We start from the raw sequence: 20,723 nt of genomic DNA, 5'->3' as shown, positions 1-20,723 counted from the left end.
CTTGGCACAAGGATCTCCAGAATTTCGCCACAAACTGAACTCCTCTATCTGAGACGATTTCTTCAGGACACCCATGCAAACGGAAGATCTCCTTTATAAATTGCTGAGCCAGGATAGGTGCTGATGGGAGTCCACGGAGAGGAACAAAATGCGCCATTTTAGAGAATCGGTCAACGATGACCCAGATGGTATTGAAATTATTAGAATTGGGCAAATCGGAAACAAAGTCCATAGAAATATGGGTCCAGGGTTTGGTGGGAATAGGCAGAGGCAAAAGTTGACCAGCTGAAGATTGTCTTGAACTTTTATGTTGGGCACAGCTGCCACATGCGGAAACAAATTGCTGAACATCCTGATGAAGCGTAGGCCACCAGTAGCTTCTCAATATGAAAGATTGAGTTTTGCGGATGCCAGCATGACCGGCAAATCTGGAACAATGTGCCCATTGGAGCAATTTTTTACGCAGATTCTCAGGAACAAAAGTTTTCCCCTGGGGAGGTGTATTGTCGGGTCTACTGACTGCGATGCTGAGTGGGCTGATAATAGGCCGTGGATCCACAATGATGGAATCTTCTTCTTTTACCATAGAACGTGACAGAGCATCGGCCTTGCGATTTTTGGAACCGGGACGGAAGGTGACATGGATATCAAATCGAGAAAAGAATAGTGCCCATCGGGCCTGACGTGGATTCATGCACTGTGCAGTTTTAAGGTAGAGCAGATTCTTGTGATCCGTGTATATTGTGACAGGATAACGAGCTCCCTCAAGTAAATGTCTCCACTCTTCAAGCGCCAATTTGATGGCAAGCAGCTCTTTGTCCCCTATGGCATAATTTCGTTCAGCTGGTAAAAATTTTCGGGAGAAGAACCCGCAGGGATGCCATTGCTCATCAGCTGGTTTTTGGGAGAGAACTGCCCCTACTCCGACAGATGAGGCATCAACTTCCAAGTAGAATGGACAGGTTAAATCTGGTTGCCTCAGTATGGGAGCAGAAATAAATGCTTGTTTCAGAAGTTGAAAAGCAGATTGGGCTTCTTCAGACCACTTGGCAGGATTAGCTCCTTTTTTGGTGAGGGCGGTGAGTGGTGCTACTACAGTAGAGTAGCCACGAATAAATTTTCGATAGTAGTTAGCAAATCCCAGAAATCGCTGTACTGCCTTTAGTGTAGATGGTTGAGGCCAGTTAAGAATAGCTTGCACCTTCTCTGGGTCCATACGGAGACCGGTGCCCGAGATGATATACCCCAAGAATGGAATGGATTCAACTTCGAAGGTGCATTTTTCAAGCTTGCAATACAGTTTATTCCTTCTGAGACGGCTGAGGACCTCTTTAACATGTCTGCGATGGGACTGGATATCAGAGGAGAAAACGAGGATATCGTCCAAATATACCACAATAGTATGGTACAGTAAGTCCCGAAAGATTTCGTTTATGAAATTCTGAAAAACCGCTGGGGCATTGCTCAGACCGAATGGCATGACAAGATATTCGTAGTGCCCATCCCTGGTGTTAAAGGCGGTTTTCCATTCATCGCCACGCCTGATACGGATCAAATTGTAGGCCCCGCGGAGATCCAACTTCGTAAATATTTGCGCACCTTTGACTCTGTCAAATAACTCTGTGATGAGGGGCAGAGGATACCGGTTCTTGATGGTAATGTCGTTGAGACCTCGGTAATCGATGCAGGGACGTAATCCACCATCTTTTTTTTTTACAAAAAAGAACCCGGCTCCTGCCGGTGAAGAGGATGGGCGAATAAAGCCCCTTTCCAAGTTCTCTTTTACATATTCAGACATAGATTTTGTCTCAGGGATAGAAAGAGGGTAGACTCTGCCACGCGGTGGGGTTTTACCCGGAACAAGATCAATGGGACAGTCCCAATCCCGATGAGGTGGTAGAGTTTCAGCGGCCTGCTTACTGAAAACGTCTGTGAACTCTTGGTAGGCAGAAGGAACTGGCAAAACTTCCTTATCAGAGGTGGAGCAATTTGGAAGAACACGTTGTAAACAGGACCCGAAACAAGTTGGAGCCCACGCCAGGATTTGTGGAGTCGACCAGTCAATATGGGGGTTATGCGTTTGAAGCCATGGAAACCCGAGAACCACAGGGCTAGTGGCTTCTGGGATGACCAAAAAGGTAAGAGACTCGGAATGCAGAACTCCTATTTGGAGCGTCACTGGAGAAGTCTGATGCGTAATGGTACCCCCTGGAATACGGCTACCGTCAACCGCAGAGAGAAAGATGGTCACTGGAATTTTCTCTAGTGGAATGGCTAGTTCAGCAGCTAATCTGGCAGACATGAAATTCCCAGCTGCTCCAGAATCCAGCAGGGCTGAAATGTATTGGGAGCCTTGAGCGTGTTTCAGAGTGACTGGGAAAATACAGTCCTTGCCTTGTGGGGAGCGAAGAGCCACTCCTAGGCTCACTTCCTCATCGTCAGCTAGGAGGTTGTGTTTACCCGGCTTACGAGGACAATGATGTAACAGATGTCCGGAACTGGCACAGTATAAGCAAAGTTTCTCTCTAACTCGCCGTTCTCGCTCGGTGGGTAAAAGACGTGCTTTGCCTAATTGCATGGGTCCTTCAGGGAAAGGAGACGGTACACGGACCCGTTTCAGCTTCCTCTTTTCTAGAGCTCTTTCTCTGAACCGAAGATCAACCCGATTGCAGGTGGTAATCAATTGGTCTAGCGTTGTAGGTAAGTCCCGAGACGCTAATACATCCTTAATGTGGTCAGACAGGCCCTGCCAGAAAACCGCAACAAGAGCATCGTTATTCCAAGATAGTTCAGAGGAAAGTGTTTGAAATTGAACGGCATATTGGCCCACAGACTGCTGCCCTTGCCGAAGGCGCAGAATATCTAAAGCGGCTGACGTTGTTCTTCCAGGCTCGTCGAATATTCTGCGGAAGGTAGACAGGAAGCTATCAATGTCAAATAAAATTGGGTCAGATTTTTCCCAGAGCGGTGATGCCCATGCCAGAGCTTGCCCTGATAGTAGCGAAACAATATAAGCAGTTTTGGTACGTGCAGTGGGGAAATTTCCGGGTTGTAATTCAAAGTGTATACTACACTGGTTGAGAAACCCGCGGCAATTCTTCGGATCGCCATTGTATTTAGCTGGCGTGGGAAGATGGAGGCTGGATGAAGTAAGTAGTGAAGCAGGTATTACTGGCTCAGGCGGAGTATGGGATGGTTGACTGCGGAATAACTGCAAGGTATCCATACGTGTAGAAACATCCTGCAGCAATCTCAAAATTTGCCCCTGGTTAGTTTCTTGTCTCTCAATGCGTTCAGCTAATATTTGGACAGAGTCCTCCCTCGGGGTATGTTCCCCTAGCGGATCCATTAGGCCAGAACAAACTGTCACGGTCGTCTGAATTTCTTGATCCGATTCGGGACCCTTGGGACTAGCTGGAGCAGGAGTGAAACAGAACTTAGCAGCCTGGGTGAACTTCTTGCTCATGTTCGTGCTGATTGTAGAATATAGCAGGGGAATTAGCAGTCTGGAAATGTAGACAGGAACACTGCACTTGTAATGCCGTCAGGAACACTGCACTTGTAATGCAGTCAGGAACACTACACTTGTAATACAGTCAGGAACACTGCACTTAGGAGTGCAGACAGGATTACTGCACTTGTAATGCAGTCAGGAACACTGGAGCCAAGAACTATCCTCTGGAGAGAAGTGTGTTGTTCTGGCAATGAACAGATCACAGCAGCAGGTTTAAATAGGATGTCCCAAACAACTATTGGCTGATCAGTTCATGTGATCACAGCTTCTGAATCTGGTTGGTTTGCACTGATCACCTGACTGCATCCAAGATGGCCGCGCCCATGCAGCAGGACAGACAGTATGTGTTTGTTTACAAATGAAGGTGTGGAGAACGGGAATGCTGCAGATGACCAGAAGGGACCCAGGTAGCCGTGATATGACAGCGGCGGATGAGGTAAGTGCGGCTAAGATCCCGATTTGTGACACCCCCCCTCCCCAGAGGCTTACCCCCTCAGCTCCCCCCCCCATTCCTGGAGGGAAAGCTACCTGGTTGATCCTGCCAGTAGCATATGCTTGTCTCAAAGATTAAGCCATGCACGTGTAAGTACACACGGCCGGTACAGTGAAACTGCGAATGGCTCATTAAATCAGTTATGATTCCTTTGATCGCTCCACCCGTTACTTGGATAACTGTGGTAATTCTAGAGCTAATACATGCCGACGAGCGCTGACCCCCCGGGATGCGTGCATTTATCAGACCAAGACCAATCCGGGGCGCCCCGGCGGTGTTCCGGGCCTCGGCCCGGGCCCGCCGGCCCCCGGCCGCTTTGGCGACTCTAGATAACCTCGGGCCGATCGCACGTCCCCGTGACGGCGACGATACATTCGGATGTCTGCCCTATCAACTTTCGATGGTACTTTCCGCGCCTACCATGGTGACCACGGGTAACGGGGAATCAGGGTTCGATTCCGGAGAGGGAGCCTGAGAAACGGCTACCACATCCAAGGAAGGCAGCAGGCGCGCAAATTACCCACTCCCGACTCGGGGAGGTAGTGACGAAAAATAACAATACAGGACTCTTTCGAGGCCCTGTAATTGGAATGAGTACACTTTAAATCCTTTAACGAGGACCCATTGGAGGGCAAGTCTGGTGCCAGCAGCCGCTGAGGAAGGACGTGTTTTGGAGAGTGCTCAGTAACTGGACTTTGTTCTGATACTTATCCCAGCTGTAGATGGAGGATCCTGGGGGAGGAGAGGTGGAGAGCCCCCAGGCTTCTGGGTCTAAATCATCCAGTATGGAAGATGTTTCTGGCGTGAGGCCTAATACCAGCTTGGCCGGAGCTAGGAACCTACAAAGTGATGGACTAACCGCAGAGTCTGTGCAAGAATCGGCCCTAGACAGGGTAATGGATGTGGACCCCGGAATTGGCCCGAGTGAACCTGCCATCCTTGAGCCACCCCATATGAAGATTAATATGGGGGGCCAAGAATCGGGAACCTGCCTAGTGAAGCAACTGGGTATGGGGAGGAAAGTGACAGGTAGACTAAGTATGCAGACAAGCGTAAATTTGGAAACTCTGCAGCCAATATTGCTGAACAAAGCTATGTGCGTAAACCCTGATGGGGAGGCTGAGTCGGACCTGTTGGGGTATCGGGGTTCACCGATACTTCTATCAAGCACCTTCAATGTCAGTCAGATCTTTCTTTGTTTTCAGTCGACTGGTGAACAGAAAATACTCAACACCTGTATGATATAATGCTGAGCAGCTTTATTCTGTTCCAATTTGAGACCACTTCAGCGCTTATTTTTATACATGTAAGTCTAGGGGTATAGATTCTGAACAACCAATTATAAGACAGTAAAATAATGAGAGAAAATCAATTAACAATATATATTTCAGTTTTACATCAAAGATCAAACAACTCTTTCTTCTTTGTGTGTTATCTCTTTCCAGGCTTTTCGCCAATATCCTTGTGCTGCCCCCATCTTTGAGTCCTTGGGTTTTATCTTATCAAGAACGTTGCTACATGTTCTTGGAATGTTTTCGTTGATGGGAACATGGCGCTGCGTGGCCAACCTTGAATAATTTGTCTTTTTAAACTGAAAATAATATCTGCTTAATTTCTCTTAAAGTCATAGCATAACATATTAGCATCTAAAGCTTAGCACATGATAGATATTAAATCAATAATCATACAATTCCACTCTAACATTCCCCTCTTTGATTAAATATCAACTATTAACCTCTACCTATCAGTCATGGCGATACTCAGCAGAAGACAGTTAGTACCTACATTTAAACATATGGTATCATAAGGACCCCATATGATTAGAACAAGAATTCATTAAGCACATATCTCTGGTACTTTATCACCATAACTTTTCTTTCCCTACTTAATGTTTTATCTCGGTGCATAGAGGGGAATACTTTGCTGATATCTATTCAAAAGCTTTCTTGTATTACATTTTAAGTAGCAGTTCCATATAATCATTATAGTTAGTACAAGAAGAATTAGTATCAATGGATGAATCAAGATATTCATTGCTTTCTATATGGAATAAGATTCTTTAACAAATATGTCCCACTAATGAATAGGACATCAATTTTCATTCTGGTTTCTCGATGGTCACTGTCAATCTCTTGTTGCAGACTGTGCAGGTTTTTGGTTTGATTGTTGACCATTGCTGATAATGTTCACTGTTTGTCTCAGACATTAAACTTGTAGAAATTTCTGTGATCATTACTGGTTCTGGAAGCTCATTATTTTTCCTGCAGGAACAACAATCAAGTGTCAGTAATTTCTTAATCAGCCATATAACAATTTTCTCTACCACATATACAATGAGCTGGATTGCCAAACCCTTTGCTACTAATGGCAATATTCCCAATATTCAAAATGAATCATTGCTGACAACTTTGCCAATGAGGTTATGTATTCACAAAGGCATTTTCAAAGTTTATTCTCCTATGAGTGCAAATTGTTGAGCACTCCTTCCCCTTCTGTTTCTCACAGTGACATAGGCAATTTGTCACTTATCTGTCTGTTTCATACTGGGTCAGGGAGGCCTTGACCCCTACTTCAGGCACAAATATTCTGGTAAGACATATCAATACCATAAGACAGTCATTTCTATTTATCAGAACAAGACTCCCCTGATTTGAAGACTTTGCAGTGTGATGCGTGAATCCAGGTGTCTTTTTCCTGTACTTTCACTGCCATGGGAGTCGTCAACAGGACTTGATAAGGACCCTTATATCTGGGTTCAAGACGTCTCCTGATGTGCTTTCTTATGACCACCCAGTCACCAGATAGCAGTTTATGGGTACCTGTATCAAAATTAGGGTCTGGAATGAAGGAGAACATTTGACCATGTATTTCAGTTAGTTGTTTCTGTAATAAAGCAACATAGTTCAACAAATCACCACGTACATGCTGTAGTTGCTATGGAAAATAACAGCCTGTTCTTTGTGCTGTGCCAAACAGTATCTCATTTGGTGCTAAACCTGTGTCTCTTCATAAGTGTAGTTCTAATGTTAAACAGAACTATTGGTAAATATTCTAACCAAGTCTTTTTGGTTTCTTGCATCATTTTCTGTAGTTTTAATTTAATGTCACCATTAAGCCTTTCTACCCTCCCACCTGCTGGTGGCCTATAAGGAGTGTGAAAAGCTTGTGATACTCCCAAGTTCTTCATTACATGCTTCATTATCTCTTCTGTAAAGGTTGTACCTCTATCTGATTCAATAACTTCAGGTATGCCATATCTATAGATGACTTCTGAGATTAATTTCTTTGCTGTATTTTTAGCAGTAGCTTTTCCTTCTAACACATACTCGTAGGTACCACATTTAGGAAGTTGTATATAGTCGATCTGAAGTCTCTGAAAGGGATAGAAAGCCTTTGGGGTCTTTACTCTTTGCCCTAAATTGTGTATTCCACATATCCAGCAAGCTGCCACACAGTTTGTGTCCGCACAGTTAAATCCAGGGGCAATCAAATTTTTCCATACCCTATTAGTCATTGCCTCTTTGGAATGATGTACTTGTCCATGTGCAATCTGAGTCATTACTGGGTATAAGGCTCTTGGTAGGCACCATTTATTTTCTTTTGACCATATTCCTTGCTCATCAAGCTGTGCACCTTCTTTTTCCCACTTATTCTTTTCTTCCTTTGTTGCTTGTTTCTGAAAGTCTTTAAGGCTTTGTAGGTCTGGGAATTGAAATTTGTCTGTGTCACCTTCTGTTGAGTCTACAAGAAATGTAGTATTCTTTGGTTGGAGGGCTGCCTTTTTTTGCTGCTTGATCTGCAAAGTTATTTCCTCTTGCTTCTGGAGTTTGTTCTCTAGTGTGAGCTTGAACCTTTATAATTCCCACTTGTTTAGGGAGTTCCAATGCTCTAAACAGTTCATTAATCAAGTTTGCATGTTTGATGGATTTTCCATTTGATTCTTGGAAATCTCTGCTTTTCCAAATGGGACCGAAGTCATGCGCCACTCCCCAGGCATAACGTGAATCTGTATATACATTGGCTTTTTGTCCTTCTGCATATACACAAGCTTTAGTTAGAGCTAATAATTCTGCTTCTTGTGCTGATGCTCCATTAGACAGTGTTCCTGAGTCAAGCACCTCTTCCTCAGTTGTGATGGCATAACCTGTATATGGAACTCCATCCACATAGTATCTAGATCCATCTACATAAAGAGTTAGGGTTGCATCTGAAAGTGGTGTGTCAGTGACATTATGCAACGCTGAAGTCTCTAATTTCATAAGTTCCAAACAATCATGTGAAAATTTTTGTGTGTGTATTTCTTCAGTTTCTTCTTCAGACGCTTCACTCAGGTCCTCATATCCCCTGTCTGATGATTCATCTTCTTTGCGACTCCCCTTACTCCTCTCTTCTGAATCATCAATGGGGAGCAGGGTTGCTGGATTGAGGATTGTGCATCTGGTAATTGTTACATGTGAGGCGCTGAGCAAGGCTACCTGATATTTAGTTAGTCTAGCTGCAGACAAATGTCTTGTTTTTGCTTGATTAAGAATTTCTGTGACTGTATGTGGAACTTGAATAATAAGTGCATGGTCCAATACCATATCTGCTACCTTTTCTTTCAGTATTGCTGCTGCTACTGCTTGTATACATGATGGAGAACCTCTTATAACTGGATCGAGTTGTGCAGAATAATAGGCCAGTGGCCTTTGCTTCGTTCCATGTTTCTGTGTGAGGACTCCTAGAGCATGTCCTGACTGCTCATGGCAGAACAATGTGAAAGGCTTCAGATAGTCTGGTAGTCCAAGTGCTGGTGCAGTAGAGATAGCATGTTTCAGGGCTTGCACTGCATTCTCTATTTCAGTTATATTGAGCGGTTCTGTTCCCTGTTTCCTCAAGCATTCATACAGTGGTTGCATAAGAATTGAAGCTGAGGGAATCCACTCTCTGCAATATCCGAGGAGTCCCAAAAAGGCTCTAATTTCTTTGACTGTTTTTGGTGTCTTCATGTCTCGTATAACTTTAACTCTTTCAGTTGTAAGATGTCTGGTTCCTGCAGAGATACAATGTCCTAAGAATATTACTTTTTCCTGTACTAGTTGCAACTTGCTTTGTGATATTCTGCAGTCTTGTTCGGCCAGAAAACAAAGTAATGACAGTGTTTCTGCTTTGCATTCTTCTTCAGCTTCCGCAGCCATCATGAGATCATCTACATATTGAATAAGTTGAGTAGTTGGATTGATAGGCCTCCATCCTTGGAGAATTAGTGCCATTGCTTCTGAAAATTCTGATAGGCTTGTGGCTCCTCCTTGAGAGAGTCTTGTCCAACAATATTGGTTTCCATCATGGGTGAAGGCTAGAAGGAGTTGACTATCTTCTGTGATTGGGACTGAGAAGAAAGCATTTGCCAAGTCGATTACTGAAAACCATTTTGCATTTGGTGGTATCTGATTAAGCAAAGTGTGGGGGTTGGGTACAATGGGAGTGTTGATCAGAAGTCTTTTGTTGACCTCTCTTAGGTCATAAACCATCCAGTATTGCACCCCCTTGTCCAACATCTTGTTTCTTTACTGGGAATAGGGGTGTAGAATAAGGAGAGTGACATTTTCTTAACACCCCTATTTGTAGATATTCTTGTATTTGTTCTGAGATTGCTTTGGTTTGAGCTGCAGCAAGTGGGTACTGTTTAATTGAGACAGGATGTGTTCCTGGCTTTAGTGTCAGTTTTACAGGACTTACTTTAGGTGTACCCACATCCTGTTTTCCTTTGGACGATAACTTGTCTGGTACTATATTCAGCCAATCTGGTAGATTAACAGTCTTATCCTTGTGACATGTGCTCATCTGCTCTAGCATCTAGATTGCTGCTGTAAGCTCTTCTTGGACTGGAGATGGGAGTTGACTTGTTAGTTTTACTCCAGTTGGGGTGTATTTGATGCTGGCTTGTATCTTTGAAAGTACATCTGCTCCCAACAGATTATAGGGACAAGATGAGGAAGTGAGAAATTGTATTGGTACTTCAATTGTCTCTTCACCTACTAAAAGTGTAACTGGTTTACTTTCTGTTAGTTTTACTTCTTTTCCTGCTAGGCCTGTAGCAGGTAAATAAATTTCTGTTAATAGTTGTTGAGGTACCTCCTGTTTTCTTAATACAGTGTGGCTTGCTCCAGTATCAATTAGACACTCACGTTCTTGACCATTGGGTAATATGATATTCATTAGGCCTTTAGTTAAGTCATCTTTCAGAGTTTGGTTATATGTGAGCCGGAGGTACGTTGGAGTGCCAATTTCCTATGCCAGTTGTTGGTCTGTAGCTTGTTGATTTCTTCTTTCCAGCCATTTCTTATGTTTAATGCAATCTCTTTTCATGTGGCCTCTTTGTTTGCAAAAGAAACAAACTCCTTGTTTTTTCATTTCTGGCAGAGTCATATTTCCTTTTTCCTTTATTTATTGCTCAGGTGCACCTCTTGTGTCTGTACGAACCTTCCAGTCTTGATTTTCTTGGACCACATGAACGGTTTGGGACTTGTCTTTGACTTTCCTCTGCTTCTCCTTTTCCCGGTCTTCTATACCTTCTAGGACTTGGAGCATGGATTGCATTTCCATTGTTACTACTTCTGGTCTTATAAGGAACAATTGTTGACAATATGTTTCAGAAAGGCCATTGAGGAATCTGGTCTTAAACAGTCTGCGATGTTGGGCATTATTGTGAGTGAAGCCTTAAACTTTGTGTGCTTAAGTAGCTCTGTCACAATCTGGCAAAGCCAGTGCTGGTGCTGAAGTTGCTTTAGCTTAAAATTGGTTAAACATTTGGTTTTGCTCAGTGGAGAGTGTAAATGTCTTACTATCACCCAGAAATGCTAATGCAAAAACACAGATAATAGCTCATAAAGTCTTAAATCTTTTTCATTTCCGTACAAACATTGAATTCCCATCAATGCATTACCATACCCACGATACAAAGAAGGACTTGCAGTATACTACTATTATAGCACAGTAAATAATGGCAGTGAATGCGTTTACAACACTGATTGACTCAAAATTCTTATGAGGATAAAAATAAAAACCTTTTGCTTTCTGCACATACAGAAAAACCATCTGGTTCATGCATTTGCTATGCGAATAGCACATAAACTCTAATATCTCTTTCCAAAACAAGGTAATCATTACTCAGCAGAGTGTCACGGGCACTAGGAGTCTTTACCCAGGGATCACCAGGTGGTAGGCTTACCAGAGCAATATAGGTGGTAATAGGGTACTCTGGTAGCAGGGTGATCACGGAACAGTAAATAGCAGATGATGAGATGCTCAGGAAAGTCTATGACTAGCAACACTGGTAATATGGAGGTAGTAGTACACGAGGAACTGTATGGACAAGGACACGTGAGGGTAGTCAGTGGTCTGCGATAGCAAGTTGTACCACTGCTATAGTGAGGAGGAATGTCCAACAGAAACGAGGAGGTGATGAGAGTCAGCGGTCTGCGGATAGCAAGTTGTACCGCTGTCTGAGTGAAGGAATGGAATCCAAGTGGAGGTATCCGGGGAGTCAGTGGTCTGCGATAGCAAGTTGTACCACTGCTATGTGAGAGGATACTGGAACAGGTGATACTGGAAACAGGGATCAGTGGTCTGCTACTAGCAAGTTGTACCACAGAATATATAAGTGAGGAGGTGCACGGGGAGAGACTGCAACACAGGGTAAACACGGCACCTTAACACGATCCACAGTAATATGCACAATATAGATATATATATGAATGACTGAACAGCACTGCAAATATGGAAAGTCTCTTGAAGTAATCCGGAACAAGATAGTATAGTCAATGATGGCAACAGACTCAGCGGAGAGCAAACTCCAGAGGAGAACCAACACAGTCCAGCAAGATATGCAATACACCAGCACAGTCAATGAGAAGTATGCATACCGTGGTTCAGAAGCAGGCAGTCAGACAGAAGTGCAGCGATACCTGAGCGGCAGGAGGCCGGCAGGATGAGAAGTCCCTGGATGGATGAAGCAGAGGTCTAGTAGGTGCAGCGCACAGGTAAGTAAACCAACAGGGACCCGAATCCACAGGAATCGGTAGAACGCGGAACTGGAATCTTGGAGGACCCAGGAGAATGGTGATGATCTAGCAGCAGGATAGCGGATGAGACACGAATCCACTGCTGACAGGTGGGTAGAGACCAGCGGAACACAGGGAAGGCGTGGAGAGCGGATCAGCAGTAGATGGACGATTAGCGCTGGCAGCAGCAGCAGGGCTCTGCGGACACACGGAGGTAACCAGTAGCAACCAGCAGGTGCAGATAGCGATGGAACACGGGTGAGCAGAGTAGACCAGGAACTGTTGATCACGGAGAGGAGCGGATGGCAATAATAGCAGCAGTCTCGGGGAAACACGGGAGAGATGAGATGAAGACTGTAGTGCCCAGAGGCAGCGGATAGGAATCAGCGAACAGTCACGATGTTGAAACACAGACGAGTTGTACGCTGGAGACTGTAGTGCACAGAGGCAGCGGATAGGAATCAGCTCACAGTCACGATGTTGAAACACAGACGAGTTGTACGCTGGAGACTGTAGTGCACAGAGGCAGCGGATAGGAATCAGCTAACAGTCACGATGAGGAAACACAGACGAGTTGCAAGCTGGAGACTGTAGTGCACGGAGGCAGCGGATAGGAATCAGCTGACAGTCTTGATGATGAACAGGTGAGTAGATGTGGAGAGTGGCTGAAGTGCACGGAGGCAGCGGATAGGAATCAGCAAACAGTCACAATGATATGAGATAGAGTTGAAGTGGTTTAGAAGACTGTAGTGCACGGAGGCAGCGGATAGGAATCAGCTAACAGTCACGATGATACAGTTGATGGTAGAAGTGGTATGGGAACCACAGGAGTAGAAGTGGTTTGGAAACCACAGAGGTAGAAGTGGTTTGGAAACCACAGGAATCAGCAGCGCTGAATACACGAGGAAACACAGGAACACCTTCAGAGACTCATGGGGAATGAGACTCCAAGATCAGGCAACGTGGTGTTGACCACAGGTGCTTAATATAGGGAGTGTTGCCTGATCTGCCAATTAAGTTAAAGGGACATACACTGAAGGATAGGAAAGGGCTGCGCATGCGCAGACCCTCAGGATGGAGGACGACCACGGTTCCTAAATGTCCGGGAAGAGGCACTCACGGTCCGGTGAGTGACACAGAGTCTACGGTTTTTAAATTCTTGATTAGTTTTTACTTATGTTTGTTGTAGCTGTGGATCAAAACATTGCAAACTTCTATTCATTGGAAGTTGGATAAATTCAATCTGGATTGAAAGGGTGCTTTGTAGCTGGAGAGCTTCTGTGAAGAAAAAAACTTTTGCATAGAGATTAACATTTATTCACTAGGAATTACAGTAACTGTTATTAATTCACATTGAACAGCTGCTAATACGACACTTGTTTAAAAGTTTCTCTTTGTAGCTTAACTGTGACGCTATGCGTTCCATACAATGAAAAACTGATTTCCTCAAAGGGGCAGTCCCTAATCTCACAAACAGGGAATGTCAAAGTGACGAGACCTGGGCGAGTGTTCAAAGCCACTCCTTTCTCATCATCTCTTTGTAAACCAAATATTCACACATATTTCCAGATTCTGTGATTTCCATGTTTAAAGTACAAATATATATTCACAATTCTCGCTCACAGACGACATTTTATCTCGTAAAATTTCTTTATGGGCATAACAAACCCTCCTTATTTCTGAGAACATTCATCAGCGCCATTTTCACACAGATAAAAACAGCTTGTAATATATATCTTCATGTAAAGGCTCACTCCCACAATTCTCAACTTCATTAAAGAGAAAGCTATTTTTCTCAAATTTCAGAAACAAAATTATTTTGTTCAAATACAGAAACGGCTTGTTGGACCCCAGCCAACTTGTCCGTCCACTGAATCGTGTAATGACAGACCAAAACATTTCAACACTTGTTATGCATCTCTTTAAAAGCTTAGAATTAAGCAGGCAGGCATTATATTATTTACAAAAATGTACAACTTCTTTAACCTTGAAACATGTCTCTTATAAAACAAAAAAAAAAAAAAAAAAACAGACAAGACAGACAAACACAGATCTCCCTCACACGAAGTAAGACGGAGACAAAACTCACATACAGAGAAAGAAAAATCAGCTGAAACCTTCCAGCCTACTGCTGTGGAACTACAAGTCCCAGCATTAGACTAAATACAAGTTAGCCTCAACATGTTATTATCACTCAGCACTCCGGACATATTTTATCAGCATTACATACATTGTCAGATAACAAAAAACAGAGTGCTTCTTATCTCAACACACTGAAATCTTTTACACAGAATAAGGGAGGGGCACATCTCACTCATTCAGCTGCGCAGGATCAAACATACATTTAGCATATCCACACATTGACCTGACCTTCATAGCCAAGCCTTTTTATCCATTCTTTATTATTCAAATAAAACCCATACCATTTCTCTAAGTCTAATGTCCCTTCTGGGGGAAATCCTGCTCTCTTGAGTACTTTATGAATTCTTTTAAGAGCTTTACTACCTTCTCTCTTTTTCATTATATCCATAGATTTGCCTATAGTAGGCATCTTACTGTTCTGTGCCCCCATTTACTGGGTTACTGGTCACAGTACTGTCAGTATCTGGGATACAATGTCTTATAAGTGGAATAAGGCAATACAATTTTCCCCTTTGTACAGACTATAAGTATCTTTAATCCTTTACCTCCTAGTCTGCCCTAGGAACACCAGATGTGAGTTTTATCGGCTGTAGATTAAAAGGCTGGCACTTATGGCTGATCCGATTCTTCCCCTCAAGTCAGTGTATGGACATATAGGTTTATAATCTGGTAACATATGATTTTGTGGCCAATATGTAGTATTTCTTCATTCAAATGCACCCTAATGTAAAATATAGTTCTTTTTCATTACTTACAAAACCGTAATATGCATTTGTAGTTGTAACACACTCTAGTCTAGGTCCCTTGCAACCTGAATATTTTCTCAGAACAATGCAGCAGGTACAATTCTTACATACACCTCTCTTATTATCTTCTAACTAAAATTGTCTACATCCATCATAATCTACAGTATCCATACATTTATCATTTCATTATCCTTTCCTCTGACTGTACATTGGGTTCATAGAATACCCTCTAATCACCTCAACTGACTTTCCTTAGACATACAAAGAAATTCTGAACTGAGTAAGAAGGTAGAAATCTACACTTTTCTTACTCACCGGATTTAGTTCAGCAGTTCTCTGGACATCAATGGAGTGTGGCGTCAGGTGTGGAGATATTGGAGCATCCCAGACGTAGCTCCCAGAAATGTTGGGGTATCGGGGTTCACCGATACTTCTATCAAGCACCTTCAATGTCAGTCAGATCTTTCTTTGTTTTCAGTCGACTGGTGAACAGAAAATACTCAACACCTGTATGATATAATGCTGAGCAGCTTTATTCTGTTCCAATTTGAGACCACTTCAGCGCTTATTTTTATACATGTAAGTCTAGGGGTATAGATTCTGAACAACCAATTATAAGACAGTAAAATAATGAGAGAAAATCAATTAACAATATATATTTCAGTTTTACATCAAAGATCAAACAACTCTTTCTTCTTTGTGTGTTATCTCTTTCCAGGCTTTTCGCCAATATCCTTGTGCTGTCCCCATCTTTGAGTCCTTGGGTTTTATCTTATCAAGAACGTTGCTACATGTTCTTGGAATGTTTTCGTTGATGGGAACATGGCGCTGCGTGGCCAACCTTGAATAATTTGTCTTTTTAAACTGAAAATAATATCTGCTTAATTTCTCTTAAAGTCATAGCATAACATATTAGCATCTAAAGCTTAGCACATGATAGATATTAAATCAATAATCATACAATTCCACTCTAACAGACCCGAAAGTGATCTTGGGGAGCCGAGGATCCAGAGCGGCACGCCAGAGTGGTGTGGGGGATACCAAGCCTGTGGTGCCGATAGACCCGGCGACCGTCAGTCTGCCTGAATCAGAGGACAGTGAGCAGGAGGAGACGGACGCCGAGGCCAGGATCAGAGAATTAGAAGCAGAGGTGGAAGGATTGGAGAGGATGATCGCAAAAAAGAAAAAGAAAAGAAACCGGGCGTTTAGCCGGGACCGTGTGATCATCTCGGCTGAGATAGACGATCTGTTGGAGGCTGTAAAGGAGAAGGAAAATCTATTGGTAGAATTGAGAGCCGCCATGGACAAAGCAAACCTGAAAGACTCGGCGGCATTGCCTCCGAATGAGGTAGCCGCGGCCCAGGAAGACAGTGAGGACGGTGGCTTGTACGAGACTATCCGTGTTATGGAGGGAGAGCAAAAGTCTGTGAAGGGCCCGGGGAAAGCGGAAGGCGGACCCGAGGGTAGTGCGGCACTGTTCCCTGAGGAAGGGAGCATGATGCACTCCCGGCAGCCTGTAGTCCTGTCTGGAGAAACCGGAAGTGAGTACCCGGACGCCCGGAGACCGGTGAGTTCAACCGTAGCTCTAATCCCAAATGCTGTCAATGATAATTCGGAAGTTACAACACGTAATAATATTGTTTCAAGTGTGGATGCAAAAGCTGGCTCAAAGATCGGGGCAGAGGCTCGTTGCGAAGTGGCGGCGGTTTCCTCTGCAGCGCAGCCGAGCGACAGCCAAAGCTCAGTGATCGGAGCCAGTGCGTCTACTTCCGATCGCACTGTGGTAGCGGTAGAAAATGTTCTAAGTGATTTAATGCACAAAGATAATGCTGTCAATGATAATTCAGAAATTACAACACGTAATGCTATTGTTTCAAGTGTGGATGCAAAAGCTGGCTCAAAGATCGGGGCAGAGGCTCGTTGCGAAGTGGCGGCGCGTTCCTCTGCAGCGCAGCCGAGCGACAGCCAAAGCTCAGTGATCGGAGCCAGTGCGTCTACTTCTGATCACACTGTGGTAGCGGTAGGAAAAGCCCTAAGTAATTTAATGCACAAAGATAATGCTGTCAAAATATCTGATGCAAATGTTGAGAATAAGGTGTCAGTGAACGGTGTGTTTGTGATGAGCACTGATGTTGGTACCTATGACGCAGCGGCAGCGCTACCCCCCGCTATGCAGCCGGATTGTCGGCAAAATCCGACAGCCCAAGGTGGCGTACCCAAGGCTGGGAAAGTAAATGTGGTGGGGGATAAGAATGTTATAAAAGGTAACAATGTGGCAAAACCTAGGAATGAGCCCGTGCATGATCGAGACTCAGAGGTCCCGACAAGCACCTCTGGGAAAACAGGGGAGGGTCCCAGCGCAGTCCAAGAGAGAGTCATTGAGACAATTTTTGGCCCATTATTTGTGTCAGACAGGGCAAAGAGGGCGGCAGAATTGATAGAGAAAGCATCTAAGTCCATGCCTGGCATTCTGGGGGATGGTAAGCAGTTGGCACCTCGTGCCAGGGAAGGGGGGTCTGGGTCCCGACAGGAGGTAAGGGGTCCTGAACCTAGTACTGTTGGTGGCAGAAGCCAGTTAGAAGGAAGGGGTCAAGTGGCAGACCCAAGCCCATTACCCGGATTAAAATCATACGCTGGGGCTGTAGCGGGCCCGAGCTCCCTGGGGGGAGGGGCTAACACCACGCCCAGGTCGCAAGGGCCAATGGGGGCTCAACCCTTTAGGAGGCGGAATGTAGTACAACTAAAGTTCATGGGGAAAGATCCCCCCAACAGGTCTGATTTTCTAAAGAGTTTCCTACACACCTTTGGGTTTGTCCCGGCGGATCTCTTCGCCTGCATCCACCCTGTCAATACGGCCGAATACGACGTTAGCTTCATGTCGTACCAGGGGCTACAGGCCTTCTGGAATCGGTGGGGTGGGTGTAGGCTGAAGGATCCGTGGACGGGTTTTAAGGCCCTAGCAATCACCAGGCAGGAAAAGGTGAAGGTGACAATCCTGGTAAGGAATGAATCGATCCCTGCGGCAGACTTGAGGTTTTGGATTGGGAGATATGCCCTGATAACATCGCCCTTAGTCAAAGTGCCGGATCCAAGCCATGGGGTCTGGGGTGGCGGATGGTCCACCACGGTAGACCTCAAAAGCACGGAGGCTGGCCTGGTGCACTTGCCATCAGCGGCTTTCATTGGCCGCGACAGGATCCAGTGCTTCTACCCAGGTCAGCCGAGGATGTGCCACAAGTGTGGGGACTTCCGCCACCTCAGCATGAATTGCCCCCAACAAAAGTGCGGGCATTGTGGGGATACAGGTCACGAGACAAAATCGTGTAGTCAGATCAGGTGCAACCTGTGTGGAGTCATCGGCCACCCCTTCAGTAGGTGCCCCCATGTGGCGCATAATGGGGGGTACACGGATGCAGAATTGGTAGAGGTGATGGAGGTGGTGGAGAATGAGGAGAGCAGGGTGGAACAGAGGGAACTGGCAGTACTAAGAGACCTCACCCCTTCGCAGTCCCCTCTCCCTTCCCCCCTCCCCCCAAGGGTTGTGGCGGTGGTTGAGAGCCCTACAAGTAAGGTGGTTGAGAGCCCTGCAAGTAAGGTGGTTGAGAGCCCTGCAAGTGAGATGGTCGAGTGGTCAAAACCGAGGAAAGCCAGGAGTAAGAAAAAACATGCTGAAAAGGAGGTAGTGGTGCTATCCAACAAATTCCAATTTCTCACTAGTAGCGAGGAGAGCATGGATGAAGGGGAAATTGTGAGAGAGGCAGGGGGGGAGCTAGTTCAAAGGGCAACCAGGAAAAAACAAAAGTCAAGGAGGTCAAGAGAAATGTCATTGGGGGAGATAGCAAGGGTTAAAAAAAAATCTGAAAATATAAAAACAACGGCACGATCTTTTCTGAAAGATAACATGAAAGCATCTCTGGAGGCCTCTGAGGGGAAAGAGGCAGCAGGTTTAAAAATACAGGCCCAACCCACAGGTAGTTTCGTTGAGGAAGAGTCTCCTGTGAAGGGTCTGGTGAGAGTGAAGAGGGTACCTGAAAGGGGGGATACAGTCCCTGTTCTACGTGTGGAAGACCCTCCACTAGGCCCTATAGGTCCCTTTCCTGATAACATCGTAGGTCCTCAGGGTGTTTCTTCTGACCCGTCTGGCGATCAGGGTAGCCAGAAGGGGAGGGACGGGGAACGGGAGATCAATGATCCTGGCGGGTCAGTAGGGGAGATAGTAAAGGTAGGGGCTATCCCCCGGTCAGAGGAGGAGATAGTCCTGGTAGAGGGACTTTCCCTTCCTGCAGGTTTAAGTTATAAACGTTTCGGGTCCTCAGATGAGGACTCGGAGAGGAAAATAAAAAAGAAGTAAGTTGTTACTACTGTCCATAACTCTGAAGGATGGCTTCCCAGCCCATAAGATTTGCCACCATTAATGTGGCATCTATCCTTTCCGAGCGTGCTCGTTACATGGCCTATGATTTTTTCGACACGGTTGAGGTTGATTTTTTGTTTTTGCAGGAGACCAGATTGAGTCAGCTTGCTGACATACACAAAGCAAAGAGAGAGTGGAGGCGGGGGCCCTCCTACTGGTCTCTTGCGGCCGAGCCGTACGGTGGGCTGGCGGTACATTTTACCGGCATGATAACCATTCAGCGAGTTATCGAGCTTGAGGTAGGTAGGTGCATGGTGTTGGATGTCAATCTGAGGGGGCACGACCTGAGGCTGATTAATATTTACGGCCCACAAACAAAGTGGGATCGGAAGTGCCTCTTCAGGGCGATAAAGCCATACCTTTTTTCGGCCCGACAGATAGTCTTTGGAGGTGATTTCAACACCATTACTAGGACAAAAGACAGGGGAGGTTCAAAGACTACGTTGGGCTATGACTCCATTTTTCTAAATAGTATGGTTAGACAGGCTGGTCTGGTGGATGTTCATGTTCGCCATTCTCCGGACCACACGGGTTTCACTTACTTCAGAGGTAGTTGTAGGTCTAGGATAGATAGGGTTTTTGTTAAGGAAAGCTCGAAAACCTCGGCTCCAGAGCTGAGGCCGGTAGAGTTTTCCGATCACGTTTACCTATCTATGTCCTTGAATGCTTCGGAGTCCCTTCGGAAGGGTAGGGGTCTGTGGCGCCTGAACTCTAAGCTCCTAGAAGAGGAGGTGATAAGACAGTCTTTTAGGGACTTTTTTGAAACCCAGGAAACACTTTTGGAGGCAGGTTGGGGTAGGTCTGAATGGTGGGAGATACTGAAGAAGAGGACCCGGAGCTTTTTCCAGGGCCTCGTAGCCAGAAACAATTGTTTAAAAGAGAACACCTACGTGGCACTGAGGAAAAAACTTGGATTCCTGATCTCTGGACAGGGAGACAATGGGGAGATCTCCCGGGTGAAGGCTCGGATGAGGGAGATACAGTATGACCGGTATGCTTCCTTGATTCTGGAGAGGGATTATGGGAAGTACCATTCGCCCGACCCTTTTCAGAGTTGTAGGAACTCGGTAGATGCTAAGGAGGTGAGAGGCTTGCGCGACGCTGGGGGTGTCCTGAGGGAGGAGAAGGAGGGCATTCTTGACGTTGTGCGGTCTTTCTACTCCGACCTCTTGTCCGAGAAGTCACTTGACAAAGAAAGGAGGGACCAGTTTTTAAGGGAAACCCCTGGCCTTGAGGATTTTAGCGGCTCGCTTGAGTCTTTGGGGGATGAGATAACGGTGGACGAAGTCAGGATGGCAATTGATGGGCTATCTGCCAAGAAAGCCCCAGGCCCGGATGGTCTAACATCCGAATTTTATAAGACCTTTGGGGA

General features: G+C 45.2%; 1 long non-coding RNA gene across 1 annotated transcript; it reads right to left on the bottom strand.

Moving 5' to 3' along the window:
- Positions 1-5,246: 5,246 nt before the first annotated feature.
- On the bottom strand, positions 5,247-15,246 carry LOC142112137 (uncharacterized). Its single transcript, XR_012681172.1, has 2 exons — positions 13,224-15,246; positions 5,247-6,844 (listed from the first exon to the last, which is right to left on the bottom strand). It is a non-coding gene; the product is annotated as an uncharacterized LOC142112137 (long non-coding RNA).
- Positions 15,247-20,723: the final 5,477 nt, after the last annotated feature.

The sequence above is a fragment of the Mixophyes fleayi genome, unplaced genomic scaffold (genome assembly GCF_038048845.1).
Source record: "Mixophyes fleayi isolate aMixFle1 unplaced genomic scaffold, aMixFle1.hap1 Scaffold_100, whole genome shotgun sequence".
NCBI classification, from domain to species: domain Eukaryota; kingdom Metazoa; phylum Chordata; class Amphibia; order Anura; family Limnodynastidae; genus Mixophyes; species Mixophyes fleayi.
The sequence above is the reverse complement of the archived record's forward strand: the minus strand, read 5'-3'. Positions and strand labels throughout refer to the sequence as shown.